This window comes from Sebastes fasciatus, chromosome 11, assembly GCF_043250625.1.
Source record: "Sebastes fasciatus isolate fSebFas1 chromosome 11, fSebFas1.pri, whole genome shotgun sequence".
In the NCBI taxonomy this organism is placed as follows: domain Eukaryota; kingdom Metazoa; phylum Chordata; class Actinopteri; order Perciformes; family Sebastidae; genus Sebastes; species Sebastes fasciatus.
The window spans coordinates 15,733,402-15,749,626 of NC_133805.1; positions in this window are offsets into that span (position 1 = coordinate 15,733,402).

Below are 16,225 nucleotides of genomic sequence, written 5' to 3' on the forward strand. Positions count from 1 at the left end.
CACAGCGGTAAACACACTGCAGCCTGCAGTTCAGTGTGTCCGCCCGTTTCATCTAAAAAACACGCTGAAAAGAAATGTCTCACTGCAACGATATTTACTGCTGCATATATTTACTGATGTAATGAATGAAATGCAGCATAGGAAAATGAAAGTTCTGGTAGGACCAGGGCCTTTTTTTGGGGTAAAAAGGCCTCGTAAACTGTCCCCAGAATTTAACCTAGACCCTGGACCCTGCAGTCGAAACTTAATGAGTTCCTCAAAAGGTTCTTAGTTCCCGGGGAAAGTTCCTGTGGTGGAAACGGTGCTTAATATACTTAAAAAAAACAATATTGCAATGCTGTATTACTAAAATATTGTAATATTGTATTTACACTCTACTAGGGCTTCATCAGCCAATGTTTTGTGTTTTCACTATTTAAAATTGTACATTAACTAATCAATTTATCGATTGATTTTTTTATTATGCTCTAGGACTTTTTATGCTAATGCTGATGGTTTTTGCACCAATATCACAACAATACTTTTCTTGATACGTTACTTTAAAGTGGCGATAGACAGGAGTTTTGCTTTAACTTATCATTGTGAAGTAAATGTTGAATGCACAATGTAATGGCTATAGAATAATGACACCATCAGCATTTAGTTTGGTTCCCAATAAGCCTCGCTTTCACTATGCAATTCAGTCTGCCACTGGGTACCATCTCCCTGGAAAATTAAGGCTCGATCTACGGCGCAAAGGAAGTGCGTCAACCATTGTGCAACCATAACAGGAAGAGGATAGCACTTTTGTTTTCCCCCGGTAGCTATCCCCAGATACCAAAGAGTATCAATTTAAGTTCTTTGGCGTTACTATCCCCAGTAGTGGAAATGGTGGACCGTGGAACAATCGAAGTAATTGTGGAAAACAAAATGCAGTCCTGTGCACTGTTGCTAACTCTTTTCCAATGAAAGTAGCTGCTAGGGGTTGGGGAAGTTGTCTATTGACACTTCTTTCAGGAATACAAAAACATTTTCAACTTTTTTTTTCATTTAACAAGAGGCCAAACATCTCAAATGTCAAATATGTCTAAACTAGGGCTGTCAAAGTCAACGTGATAATAACGCGTTAACGCCACTAATTTCTTTAACACATTAATGCTATCGATCTTCTGGAGGTTGTAGCGGGCTCAGTTTTAAAGTTAGAGTGAAGATAACCAACCATATCATACTAGCTCGCCGAGAAGTAAATAAATAACGCTCCAAACTTAAGCTAAACTTTGCCGAGGAAAACTGGCATGACCATTTTCAAAAGGGTCCCTTGACCTCAGAACTCAAGATATGTGAATGAAAATGGGTTCTATGGGTACCCACGAGTCTCCCCTTTACAGACATGCCCACTTTATGATAATCACATGCAGTTTGGGGCAAGTCATAGTCAAGTCAGCAACACTGACAGCCGTTGTTGCCTGTTGGGCTTGAGTTTGCCATGTTATGAGTAGAGCATATTTTTTTTGCTAAATGCAGTACCTGTGAGGGTTTCTGGACAATATTTGTCATTTTTTTATGTTAATTGATTTACAATAATAAATATATACACACATTTGCATAAAGCAAGCATATTTACCTACTCCAATGTGATAAGGGTATTAAATACTTGACAAATCTCCATTTAAGGTACATTTTGAACAGATAAAATATATGTGATTAATCTCGATTTAAATATTTGAATCGATTGACAGCCTTAGTCTAAACACAAGCAGCATACAACAACTTTGCCTAAATAAAATAGTCTAAAATTGGTAAATTCATGATTGAAATCAGAAAGTATTTGATCGAAAGTAAATAATAATGTACATTTGGGTCAGTACCAAAAGAGTATTGAGATTTGATGCCCAGCCCTGTACTGGATAGGCTACTACACTTTACCCCCATTCACTAGTCAACTCCCCCCTGACCTGCCTGTCTGACCATCATCATTTTATCTGTCTGTTCATCAATGTTGTGTTTGTTTTACTCATTGTTCAGTGAATCAGGAGGACTGTAGCAGCGATCTGGTGACCGACACCTAAACCCAGTCAGATATTATTCTAATCAGAAAACAGCGGTGATGCATTAGTGTTAACAGCGGATGCAAGTGTAGTCTTTTAATATCGGTGTGTGATCTTTACCCCTTGCCTTCGTTAGTAGGTGGGAAATATGTGTAGCTGAGTTTTGATCAATGACGGCGTGAAACCTGCACAAGTTCTGAGCTGAAGCGTGCAAGAATGCTGCATAGTAGAAAATATACAGTAACTGAAAGCTGAGTGAAGGTTTAGTTACTGACTTTTAAGTGCCTAGCAAAGAATAGTAACATTTTTACTATGACTGAGCTACTTCTACTAACCTTTTTGAAGGTCGCTTCCATTTTCTAGCCTTTGCTTCGGTCTTGAAGTTACGAATATTTAAGGGGCAGCAGATGGTTTGAAGTTTGGGGATTGTTAGACCTCTGTGACTGAATGTATTACTTCAGGTCCAGTTTTTGTATGTGAATTTTGTAAAACCTTCTAAACTGCCTTGCAGTGTTTTGCTATCTAGGGTGAGATTCATGATCCTAAGCTCCCTAGCAGGCTCGACCAATCCATTCCAACCAGTCTCGGACTAATTTAAAAGTACATTTAATGGTTATTTGTACCCTGATTTTATTTGGAAGAGCATTGTAATGCATCTCCCCATTGATCTACGCATAGCATCAAAAGAGGTAGGTAAATACATGATGAAATGCACAGATAGGGAGAGTTGACAACAAGTTTGGAAAAACCCCAGACAATCATGAAATGCCAAAAAAGTTTGTTTTAAAATATTTTTTTTGTTGAGGACCTGACAGTGGCTTAATGAGGAATACGGAAACACTACAATAACGAAAAACTGAAAGATGTGATTTTTATTTGCTCTTGTAAAAGCAAATGTAAGTTTTAACCCTATTTGTGGGTAATCCTACATAGACGTGCAGACATACGACGCTACTGTGTTTGCATGTTTCAACAGATCACCTTGTGTTGTTTTTGTTTCAGTGCAGCAGTGAGACGACGGCTGTTTTGTAAATCCTAGTGATTTGTGCCAACTGAATGTAAACGTACCTACTAATACCGCACCCTGTGTTCAGTCTCTAGTGATGATGGTGTGTCCGTGGCAAACTTTTGAAATGTCAAATTCTCAAATAAAACTGGATGTTAACAACAGATTGATGCTTGTTTAGTTGTTGTCCCTGAATGACGTCTTTTTGTACTTGTAGAGTTACTTCTGGCATTGGATTAAAAACTTCAGATTCTAAAGATTAGGTACAATATTTTCAGTGTGATCTTCAAGAACACTTTAACACCTAGACACATCCATTGTATCATTATTTTAATCTAAAAAATAAATGAACAAAACAAAAAATTACATATATAAAGAAATCAATAAAAACATAAAACTAGCATTTGTTATTCATTTGTTTATTTATTTATGGCAAAATTTGTATTTATATTCTATTTATCTTTTTTTCTTATTATTAATTTAGTTCCCGTGTCACTTTTTGGCCCCCATACCTAACAAAGAATAAATTATAAAATAAATGAACAAAACAAAAAATACATATATAAAGAAATCAATAAATAAAACATAGTATTTGTTATTCATTTTATTTATTTATTTATGGCAACATTTTTATTTATTTTTAATTTATAATTATTTTTTCTATTTATTCATTTAGTTCCTGTGTCACTTTTTGCCCCCCAAACATAACAAAGAATAAATTATAAAATAAATGAACAAAACAAAAAATACATATATAAAGAAATCAATAAATAAAACATAGTATTTGTTATTCATTTTATTTATTTATTTATGGCAACATTTTTATTTATTTTTAATTTATAATTATTTTTTCTATTTATTCATTTAGTTCCTGTGTCACTTTTTGCCCCCCAAACATAACAAAGAATAAATTATGAAATAAATAAACAAAAAAAAAAAAATATATAAAGAAATCAATACATAAAAATAGCATTTGTTAATATTCTAGTTATTTATTTATTTCAGCAAGGCCTCTTTGTTTAAGCTGAAGACACATTGTGTGTAATGACATTTACTGACCATTGGAGGACGCTCCATCCCCATGAATGAGTGACCTCCTCTGGCTGTAATTCCGCAGCAGGCCGGTAGGTGTCGCTGCAGCCCGACGATGGCAGCTGAGTGAAGGTGAGCTGGGTCAGATGATGCTGCTTCTCTGCCCGAGGCCTCCTGAATTCAGCTTTGAACTTGACCGTGAACGCAACACTGCAACATATGAATAAACTGAGCAAACTGAAAAAATTGTCCTTATTAATTAAAAAATGCCTGATATTATCAAAATATATAGAAAGAAAATACATCCTTATTTTATTCATTAAAGGGTATTTTTACTGAGCATTTGTTTTCATTGAGCGGCTCTTTAAAATGAGGTGAAATATTTGGTTTGGTCCAGGTTTTCTTCATGAACTCAGACCAGACTCTTTGTGTTACAGATTTCTGGGAACGTGGGAGAACAAAGCAGCAGAAGAAAAGAGCTATAGGGAAGATAGAGGACTAATTAGAGAGTGAAGGAGGGAGGGATGGACGGAGGCTGTCAGAGGATGTGGTTGCTATAGATACTTGGCATGATGCCAGGTGGAGGCAGAGCCAATTTGCATTTATTCAGATGATGGCTGCTCTCTCTTTCTCTCTCTCTCTTCCTAATAAAAGCAGCAAAACAAACATTTCTTCCATTTCAATTGTATTCTAACCCGATTTCCTATTAATTTGAATGCAATACCCAGGGAAACCTGATTAAAAAATACAGCCTAATTTAAGCTTGATGAAAAATACACGTGCTCTTCTGATTGTGGCACAAAGCAAAATTTTATTGTCACAAAACAAAAGAGGCTTTTTTTTTTTTGCCATGTTAGATTTTTATTTGATTTTGAAGTTGAAAGATGTAAAGAAAGATGCATTTTTAAACAAAACACAAAACCTAACCATTTTTCTGTTTTCTTTAATTGAAAACACAAAGAATACAATTCTGCACTGTACTCTATATAGGCCTGTGGATAGTTTCATGTCGGCCTGAATTTGTTCCTCAAGTTAAGCTTCAAAAAGAAAATGCTGCATTTACTATTCGATACAAGGCCCATAAAGAAAAAAACTATTTTACCTATTATATAACAGTCTATTCAATATTAAAACCAGGGATATAGGGTTAGCAGACATTTCATATTAATTAGCCTTCTGGCCTGTACAGCTTAGCCAGTTAGCTTTGGTTGGGCCTGTATGGAGTAATAGATAATTAATTCTTTATCTTTATAAATAAAAGGAAAAGAAACACGAAAAACCCTCGATCACTAAAAATGCTGTAAATGCATCAGAATCCGAAGAAAAAAAATCAATTGAAAGAAATCTATTATGTTATATAACTCTTTGTAGTTTTTATTTTTACGCAATTAAAAATGTCCCCTTTTTACAATTTCCACCACTAAATGACGAGGCCGGACCTAAATTAATTTAATAGAAGCATGTAAATGTCTAAAAACAAGAAACAGTGATACACATTAGTCCTGATTTAATTATAATTAAATGAAGAGCAAATTCAGAGCTTTTACTGAAAATATATTCAATATGAAAAACTGAATAAATTCACTGGAGAAAATGTCAAATTCAATGTTTTCTTTATTGACCACATATATATTTATATATACACACACAATGTTTTACAGCACACTCACATGATTCAAATGACGCAGTGGGCACAAAACAAATATAAAACAATTCCAATGACTTTTCCAGAACGCACAACAGGATCAGTTATAGCAGTTAAACCTGGATGGATGTATTTAATCATTAGAATTATTAAAATAGATTTAGTAAAATAAAATCACTTTAATTATTATGCATTTTAATATATTAATTATTAACCCACAAAACACGGATGCTTTTTCTTTGTATAGATAGGCTGTATTTATTGAGAATTTTCAATGTGTAAAATACACAAGTGCACATTCCCGTTTTTTCATTATAACAATTAACAACGTAGGTCAATCATGAGGGTCTAACAGTGGTAGGAAATATCAAGAAAAGGGGCCCAGATACAGTCAAAGTTTGTGTGTTTTTAACCTGACTGTACAGTATTTTCTCAGGGGTACTCTAGGATACAGGTTCATTCATACACACGTGCTTATGGTACAGCTGGTGGAAAAAAAATCAACTTTTCTTTGTCAGTGGAGATTTAGTGGTTCACATTTACGTAGTAGTGACTGTCCATCACAAAATATTTCATGTCACAAGGTTTAATTATACAGCAGAAAAATCAACAAAAATTGGTCCGATCTGGGAATCAAAATCCTTTTCTTTGGGTCAAAAGTTGTTCCACCGTCACCAGTCTGCAGAAAGACCAGAAGACAGAAAGAAATTAGTGAAGAATTAAAAACATAGAAAGATTGTGATATGTTTTTTCCAGTCATAAAGGCCAGTGAGTTTGTCTAAGAAGAAGATACACTGGAGCTTTCATGGTGAATAATCGTGTGTCACGTCACAGGGCTGACGCAGCAGTTCGGGACTAAAATAGAAAGTAGAAGAGGGTTTGAGAGGGGAGTGGAGATACAGAAGGGACTCCCTCCTCATGACTACCAATATCTGTCTGTGTTTGAGTATACGCTCGTCCACCTCTGACCTCTAAAGTCTGGAGCGTCGAGAGGACACACAGTCAGCAGGGAACCCCACAATTATGCCCGGAGGAACACACACACACACACACACACACACACACACACACACACACACACACACACACACACACACACACACACACACACACATTAGACACACTTCTGCTGTCTGGTTTTGCAACGTCATGACTGAAGAAGATAAGGATCCCACCAGCAGAGATAAGGGATTTAATCCTAATTTGTCCAGACGTTAATCGTGATTATAAATGAAAGCGGACAAACCACTTAATGGACTTCTATAAAACCTAAAATGACTTCAGGTTCATAGGTTTTTAAATGGCAATTTCTTATTTCTATTAACAGTACAGACTGACGGACAGTAAAAATGAAGGTGGGTTGTGACGGAGGAAGGAGAGGGTTGATTGAGGGAGATCAGAGCTGGACGATACAGTCAGCAGTGTTTCAGACGTTGGGCAATTATGAGAGGCCTTCCTGAGCCTGAAGGGCTCTCCAGAGGGCTCCTCTTCTGCCCACGCTGTCCCAACAACTCGCTTAATGTATGCAGACTGCAGTCCTGTCTCCACACACATAGGCTACCTTTTAGTAACTTGCAAAGAGTGCAGTATTGTAAAGTGTAATATTATTCCTCTGTACACTGTCACATAATCCTTAAACAACTATAGAACGTTTCATATCTGTGTGAGTAAATTAGATCTGTGTCTCCTCCACACAAGAAGTATTTGTTGTCCCTATTTCAACTAATTTCTAACATGGAGAACACGTCAAAATTAAAACTTCTCCGTAATTTATTCATCAAGCACTTGCAGCTGTCTTGCCTTCATTAAAAGCTATTTTAGAAACACGATGGTAATGTTGTTTTGTCTGCACTTTTAAATGCTACACTGAGCGACACTGTCACTTACTTTTACACACAATCCTCATTTTCATATCTATATAGTACGATATTTTTATTCTATTTATGTCATCACTTTATCTTATCAATACAATACAATAAATCAAACCAAAACCAAACACAGGAAACAACAACATAAAAAAACAGACACAGACAGACAGGTTATGTTACACATTAAAACAGTTCATGTCAGTGTCTGTGGTTTAGATCTGTTCAGTCACTTTGTTGAGTTGAGAATATTGATGGCACTAGTAGGGATGAAGGACTTTTTAAACACATTTTAGTTGCTCTATAGCACCATTATGGGTCTTATTAATATTATTATATCTTAATATTGTCATTTTATCTTGTCTTTTTGCTGAGTTGACCCTTTCTCTCATCATATACCCTAACGTTGACCCTGCGTTAACCTACGTATGACAAATACAACTGAAACTTGTATACTTAGTATCTGAGGTGATTCACAAGTCACATGACTGATTAATGGACTGTATTATGAAGATAAAGTAGCAGCGAGCACGTCTCCAAATCTTGAACAGTATCGGGTCGGTGCCAGGTCTTAGTAAGAACAGAAGAAGCAGATCACAGATAATATATTTCTCTAGATATTTTTCTACAACATCTTTCTATGATATTTTTCTATGGCATTTTCACTGCACACTCCTTAAAAGGTTTTTACTGTATAACAGGGTCATATAGCTCTTTATTATCCTTTACATGCGATTGATTCCCTCTATTTTTGGATTTTCTTCTGTGCTTTTTGGTAGTGCTAGGTAGTTTCAGCCCACGAGCCACTGAGCATTCATGAGGTTATATTGTACAGTTTGTAAGCATAGATTCAATTTAATAATGTCTTCCCTCGATAGAAGCTATAGAAAATGTATATCATTAATGTGTTATGGTTGAGTGTGTCTCCATTCATCAATTTTTATGATGTGGTTCTTGTCATATTTTTACGGTCTTGGGCTTTGAAGATATTTTGTATTGTACTGCTTGTTGTTTCTGACTATTGTGGTCACGCCTCCTTTGTTGTGAGAGGCGGTGTCCTCGTGGTGCATTCACAGATGGATCCTATTATGTAATCATATTGTCTCTTTCCTCACCTGAATGTTTAAAACTATAGCATTACTGCTTGAGTGATCACGCTGATGATGGCTTATAGCTGAAACGCATTCGTGTTTTTGCCCAGTATTCTCTGTGAGTGACGGTGATCTGTTTCTTCTGTATAAAGATAGACTTTACTCAGATGAAGGCGAGAATCATTTGGTGAATAAACCGTCATCGTGTTGTGTCGAGTTATGGGACATGTTCTAATTTTGATTTATCCAAAATGTATTTCAATCAGAGCTGTAGGCTTCACTGCTGCGAGGCTCGGTTTACTGGACGCTTGACTCCCTAAAGTCTTGGCTTGGCTTCATAATTAAAGCACCCAAGTCTCAAGTTTGGACAGGCTTGATAGGAGAAGTTTGTCATTTTAATAGTCAGTAAAAAGACTTTGCTTTAACTCGTCCTAAACGTCTCTGATTTTAACTCTTTTCCCAAACAGAGAACAGACGGTCCACCAAACTCTTCCTCTCTTCCACTCGACAAGGTCAGTCTTCAGATGATATTGTCATGGTAACGAGGTAAATCTTTTCCCGCGGATCAAGAAGGCACAGAGACGGAGAAAGAGTGTGAAAGAGTCGGAGAAGTAGGAGAGGTGTAAATAGACGCAGAAAAAAGCTTGAATTTGTATCCAAGAGGAGGGGGGGGGGGGTCTACCGGACTTTAACCACCCTCCCCAACACACACACACACACACACGCACGCACACACACACACACACACTCTTATGCTGACATTGTGTCCGCCCAACAAAGACGTCCCCGAAGCCCCCTCATTATAAATACATGTCATTGGATCACAGCTCGTCTGAATCCCTGAGTCTGCTGCGCTCTAAGTGGCCGTGACTGAGCCCTGAATGGGTGGCCGAGCGACAGCTATACCAATAGAGCCAACAGTGTGCGTGTGTGTGTGTGTGTGTGTGTGTGTCTGTGTGTGTGTGCGTGTGTTTGTGCGTGCGTGCAGAGACGACCACAGCCCCCCCAGCCTATGGGAATGAAAGCTTCTCAGCAGGACAAGGTCAGAGGTCAGGTTGTCTGTTACATACACATGTATACACACACACACACACACACACACACACACACACTCGTAGCTTACTGGATATTTGCGATAAGAGGTGATGTGGAAAAGAAATAAAAAAGGGATGAAAATATGATTAAAATAGTTTTGAATTCAGTTGAAGTGCGGTAACAGTTAACGGCTGCATGTGTGTGAAGCAGGTTCGCTTAAATCTGGGGCAATAAGTTTCCTGCTGCCTCGACAACAAAGCTGCATGAATCTAGTCCGGGCTCACTTAGAAGGAGGAAACAAGGTGTGTGTGTGTGTGTGTGTGTGCGCGCGTTAAAAAGAGCTCATCCTATCTCGTTTTGCAGGGGAAAGTGTCTCTATCCCTCTGGAACCACAAACCAGGCCACAGTATGTACTCTCATTCCTCCTTCTCTGTCAGCCTCTCTCTCTATTTCTGAGTCAAAGCGTGCATTTCTCTACGGGTATAACAAACTTTCTCTCACTCTACTTTTTTCCCAGTTTTGAACCACCGGAGATGTGACCCGGACTCGACTGGAAATCAATAATTAAAAGAGTGACTATTATCACCATCAGCGGGTGAGTTAAATATCCACAAGGAGTTATCATTCACTAGGCGACATAATTGTATGTTACAAAAAAAGAAGCTGAATCTGAATAACAGTGTTTTATTCTACTGTATGTATAGCCTTTGAGAGCATACAGTAATGTGTGTGTGTGTGTGTGTGCGCGTGTATGTGTGTGTGTGTGTGTGTGTGTGTGTGTGCGCGTGTATGTGTGTGTGTGTATCATGAACAGATTGTCTCATTAATGCAGCACTGCAACAATGAGCAGAGCTGGCGATGGCGGCTGCCCATGCTAATCGTCTCTGCTAGCCCGCCACCTTCCAGCACCTTTGCCTATACGAGTGTCTCCTCCCCCTCCTCACTATAGACGAGGACCCAGAATAGCTGCCTGCACACACTGCCTGATGGGAAACGGAGGTGCCATAGCAGGGTTTTTTGAGGAATAGTCTCCCATCTTCTCCTTGACATCTCTGTGTTTCTATTTCATTCAGATTGAGCTTTTAGAGACGGCTTTTAAGCGCTGTGTCAGCTCTGAATATACTGTCCATCACAGTTAAATGACAGATGTGCAGCTAAAGATGTGCATGTGCCTTAAAACAACATAATAAGGTAAATGTTACAGTTCTTTTTAGATACATTCTCACTATAGAGTAGTGGTGCAATGGTTCAACAAGCAGCACGGTTCGGTTTCTATCGCGGTTTTTGGTTGCCGTTTCGGTTCAGTATGTTAGGAAGAAGAAGAACAGAACCATTATGTTTGAACTCCTAAATGTATAAATAGATTAACTGATAGTAATGAATGATATTTCTATATGTAGCCCAGTTAAAAATATGCATACATAAATACGTGTCTGTGATAATGAATGAATAAATAAGGTTTGATTTATTCATAAAACATATTTTTCATGGTGTGGTAAAATGTTGAGTACACGGGTTAAAAAATGTTAAGAATGGTAAAAATGCATGTATCTTTATTTTATTTTGATAAAGCGTTTAATTTGATAGAGTGGTATCTTTCTGAGTCACTGTTTTGCTTGTTGATTGGCTGAGAGAGAAGGGGGGGGGGGGCGGGAGCGGAAAAGGAGTTAACGAGGCGACCATTTTGAGGTCGAATTCTGAAGTTGTGCAGGAAAAGTTTTTATATTTAAACATGTCTGAGTTTGTCAAGAGAATCTCCAAGAGGACATGCTTTTCACAGTGACGGAGTTACAGAGAATTTCAACCTGAAGTTTGCTGAGCTGTAACCTGTATGAGGCCGCTCATTAACTAACTTTCCGACCTGGAAGCGAGAGACGACACCCAGACAGCGCTCTGAGCCACCCGGGAATGTGATCAGAGTTCCTCTGGCAACGCTGGATAACCACCAAACTGCTGCTGCCCTCCTGCTCATGGACACATGCCTCTATGGACTGGTAACATCTCCAGACGACCACATAACTACAAGAAAGGTACCACTCTGCTTTATTTAGTTTTTGCTCCTGTTTGAGTGAAGTGACCGCTGAGTTTTTGGTCCCTGCGGTCACAAGCAGTGAACCAGGCCTGCAACGATTGTATTCGAAATTTGACTTCATTTTGTTTAGAAAAAAAAGAAAAAAGTAAAATATACTGTGACTATTGTTTGAATACACAGTGTGATTGCTGTTAAGTTGAAACACTTGTTTAAGAAACAAAAGACACTTAAAGGTAATATTGTTTTATTTATTTTTTACTTTCCAACTAAAGTAAGAAAAGACTTGCTTCTATTTTAAAACGGTTTCTTGGTGTGTTTATTATTTCAGAGGTTAAAGGAGCCTAAATAGACTGTGATGCTTGCACAATGTGCTAAAGGGTTAGTGCACTCAATTATTTGCTATTTTGTGGTCTCCTAATATTTATTTATATCCAGGATGTATAAGGTTTAATCAGAGTTACCCTACAGAAGTTAATTGGGGTAAAGAACTCAGGGCCCCATCTACATACATAGAGGGTAAGACAGGCTACATATATTATAAAAAGACATAACACTGATTTTATACATGAAATAAGGCAGACTACTTAATGGTCAAGTAGACCTATGTTCAGATATTTGCCTCCTCTTTGTCTCTGGCACCTCATCAAATAATTAGCAGGCCTGTATTGTATAGTGGTGCAACGGTTCAACAAGCTCACAGTTCAATTTGTACAGTCACTGAATGTTTCATGTTTTTTTTACGGTTCGGTTTTACATTTTCCCTACTAGAGAATTACCTCAGTGCCCCTCCTGGATATAACATAGAGATTGATGAAATCTGCTTTTTATGACAGACTCTACTGTAAGCAACAACATGTACTGAATTTATGTCCTCAGTTATTAGAAAAATTCAGAGTAACTTCTTCATGCTGCTGCGTGTTGTGAACTCAGTTGGTCTTTTGGAGTCAAAGATCTGCCGATTAATCATCGCAAATACAAATACAGTTAAGGGCGGTTGTTCATCGTGCAAAAATGGTAGTTTAAATTACTTCTCCAGGCCTTTTTTTTTTTAATGGGTGTAAGAAAACTTTAAAAATAAATATATACAGTCGGCCTATATCTCAGCATTTAATTCATTTCTGTGAAAAGAACTAAATGAAATTGTTGTTTTTAAAGTTTGGATTATTATTTAACATATAAACAGGATAAGGGCACCTGAGCAAAATATATATTCACAGAGCCTTCCCTCTCTGCTAAACAGCCTCGTCCTGCATTAGAAAACATGCGCAGTTAAAACAACCAAAGCCTCAGGGAGAAGAAAACATTGAATTTGTCAAAAGCCCATTAAGTATGTCTGATTGTTAAAAATTCAAGAAAATACATAACACAGACAGATAATTGTATTAAAAGTTCCTAAAAATATCATCTCTGATGCTACATTCACAGGAAATAATCCACTCAAAATTCATCCAAATCAACGTCCTACAGTTATTGGGTTCACTATTTGGGTTAATTGTACAGTTTATCTGTACTGTTATTGTTATGCATTGAATATATAATGAAATATCCATAAAATATGTCACTTAGTCAGGGGTCATCAGTTTACTCGATGATAGAAAAGGGGTCCTTTAAGGAAAAAGATTGGTTTAAATAATGGCGAAATTAAATTTTTAGATGCAAGTTATTCTTAAAGGATATTGAATTGTAAAACCCTTTTAATCTCAAATATAGGCCATAGAGTGGTATTTATTTATACAGGAAAAGTTAAATGACATAAGTCAAGAGAAAACCAGGAAAACGAGTCTGAAAAACCAAATCTGCTGTACAACTGAGTACAACAGTCTGAGTCCTGTACAGCATATGGTCCTTTTACTGAATGTCCAGTTGTGTGAGAGATCTGAGACATAAAGTAGATAAAGCGACTGAGAGGGAAAACACAATGAGGAAAAAAATGGTGAAATGGAGAATAGTGGAAAGCATGTGAGAGAAAACGAGAGAGAAGGAGGGACAAAGAGAGATGTGAGTCTCAGAAAAGTGTCAATGCCAGGCTTCCTTTAGGCATGAGTGAGAAACTATGAGGCCTGGTGGTGTGTGAATGGTTCGAGAACACACACACGCAAACACGCACGCATAACGCAGGCACAAACACACACACACACACACACACACACACACACACTCCCCACTGAGCCAGAGCCTGTGCCAGTGAGACAGGTCTATGGGTCTATTGAGGGGACTGGGAGGGAGCTGTCCCTTTCTGTAGAGCTAATGAAGCCTGCACCCACAGGCATAAAGGAGTGGAGAGAGTTAGCACTGCGCTCCTTCACCCATTCACCCACTTCCTTCCTTTACACAGCATCCTGATGAGGTAATGCTTTCTCTCTTAAAGGGGACACCATAAGTAATGCACCTTTACGCATGCAGCTCTTTACGACTATACGGCAGAAAGAAAACGGTTCGCATGCACGATCCCGCTCAGGATATGATCTTATGACCGGAAACAAACGACAGCTGTCTCCAATCTGTTTAAATACTGTATGTTTAAAGTGTAAGGCTGGAATTATTCTATATTTTTCTCATTGTCAACAAACCCAATGAATAAGACCAGCTGTGCGTCAGTTGGTTTCTGGTTTCCCACATATGCTCTGTGGCACTCAAGTCCATTTGTTCACCCTAAAGATGTAAATCTTTAAAAATGAGTCACAAATCGGGCTGCAACTAACGCTCATTTTCATTGTCGATTAATCTGTTGATTATTTTCTTGATTAATCGATTAGTTGTTTGGTCTATAAAATGGTGAAAAATGTCGATCAGTGTTTCCCAAAGCCCAAGATGATGTCCTCAAATGTCTTGTTTTGTCCACAACTCAAAGATATTCAGTTTACTGTCATAGAGGAGTAAAGAAACCAGAACATATTCACATTTAAGAAGCTTGAATCAGAGAACTTAGACGACTTAGAAGTAATTTCCTGAAACAGTTGGGCACTGTAGTTTTTGAAAAATCTTACTCAAACAGGAGTAAACTGCAGATTAATACACATTTGGTGTTCTGATAAGTGTTTACAGCAGCAGGACGGTGTATGTATTGAATCAAAATAAACCATGTTCATTGCAATGATCATCCAGTGTAACAGCGTGGCTCATATTGCTGTTTTGTAGTGGAGGAAACAGGCTTCTTGTTATTAGGATCAATTCATTATTGGTTACTTCTTTTTGTGGGATTTATTGACATGAATTCAAATATAATATATCATCAGATTTATGCTTTAAGATGATGATGTTTTATAAGTTTGATATCACAGAAATTCTAAGCTATAAATCTGAATGTACGCTCTTAAAACAACGATTTCCTCCATCGTGGAAATGTGTAGCCTCCGCTACAAAGCTGCCATCAATCTACAGAGAAACAAAAGGCTGGAGACCGGCGTGTCACTCAGAGAAGAAATGTCACAGAAAGCTGAGATGTGGGGAGAAAAGGCTTCCAGACGACACAATCCCACTTTCAGCAGGGGAGGTCTGACTTTACGCTGCCTGTCTATCTGCCTGTCTGCTACTCTGCAACATGATGAAGGAGCTCTTGTCCGAGTCTACACCCGGTCTAGGCCTCTCTGAACAAACCAGACTGAGCTAACAATAGACAGCCGTGCTTATCAAGCAGCCTGGCAACTTCATTAGCATCCTGCAAGACCCAGACGACAATCAAAGTGGCCCTACACGCACACACACACACACACACACACACACACTCATGGGCCAGACAACCCCTTCACTGGCCTTGACCCATGAACTCTAGGGTCCTCTTTCACCTGCTGCAACAGCATTCATGCTAGCGGGGCTGTCTCGCCAGCGGCCGACTGTTCTGCATATGTTCTCCTAGCATTCCCACGCTCCGAGCTCAGACCTCAGACCTCCAGCCCGGATCACACTTTAAACACAGCAGTATTCATTTAGGACATTATGGAGATCTGCATTGTGTCTGGATGTCTGACTTTTTTTTGGGCCTCATGACGACCGCCTCATCTTCATGACTCCTCACTAGAGGCGAGGCTTTTCTTTCCCTTCTTCACCCTCAAATTCATCTGTGAATATTCTACGAACCCACGTCCGACTGGCGCACAAAGAAAACGCAACACAGTCTGTCTTTATTTCCTATTTATTTTGTGCTTTATGTTTGGAAAGCAATGTCGGCTTCATCACGTATACTGTAACGCTCTCATGTTGTTTCCTCCCCTTCCCACTATCCTTCGCTTCCCTCTCTTCCCCTGCTGAAGCTGTGTTGTTGACTCTCTTTTCCCCGGCACATCAAGGGTAAACTCATGACTCTGCTCGCCTTTTTCCTTCCTCTTCCTGATTCTTTACCGTTCGCCATTGGCCGAAAGCAGCCTCGCATCTCCTCATTGGCCGGCGTGTCGGACAGAAACAGTGATGCGGCTAACATGAGGCTTTCAGTATAGTAGGAGCGTTTAAGTGTTATTGTGAGAAATGGGGTAGAGCGTGTTCCTGCTCTCCGACG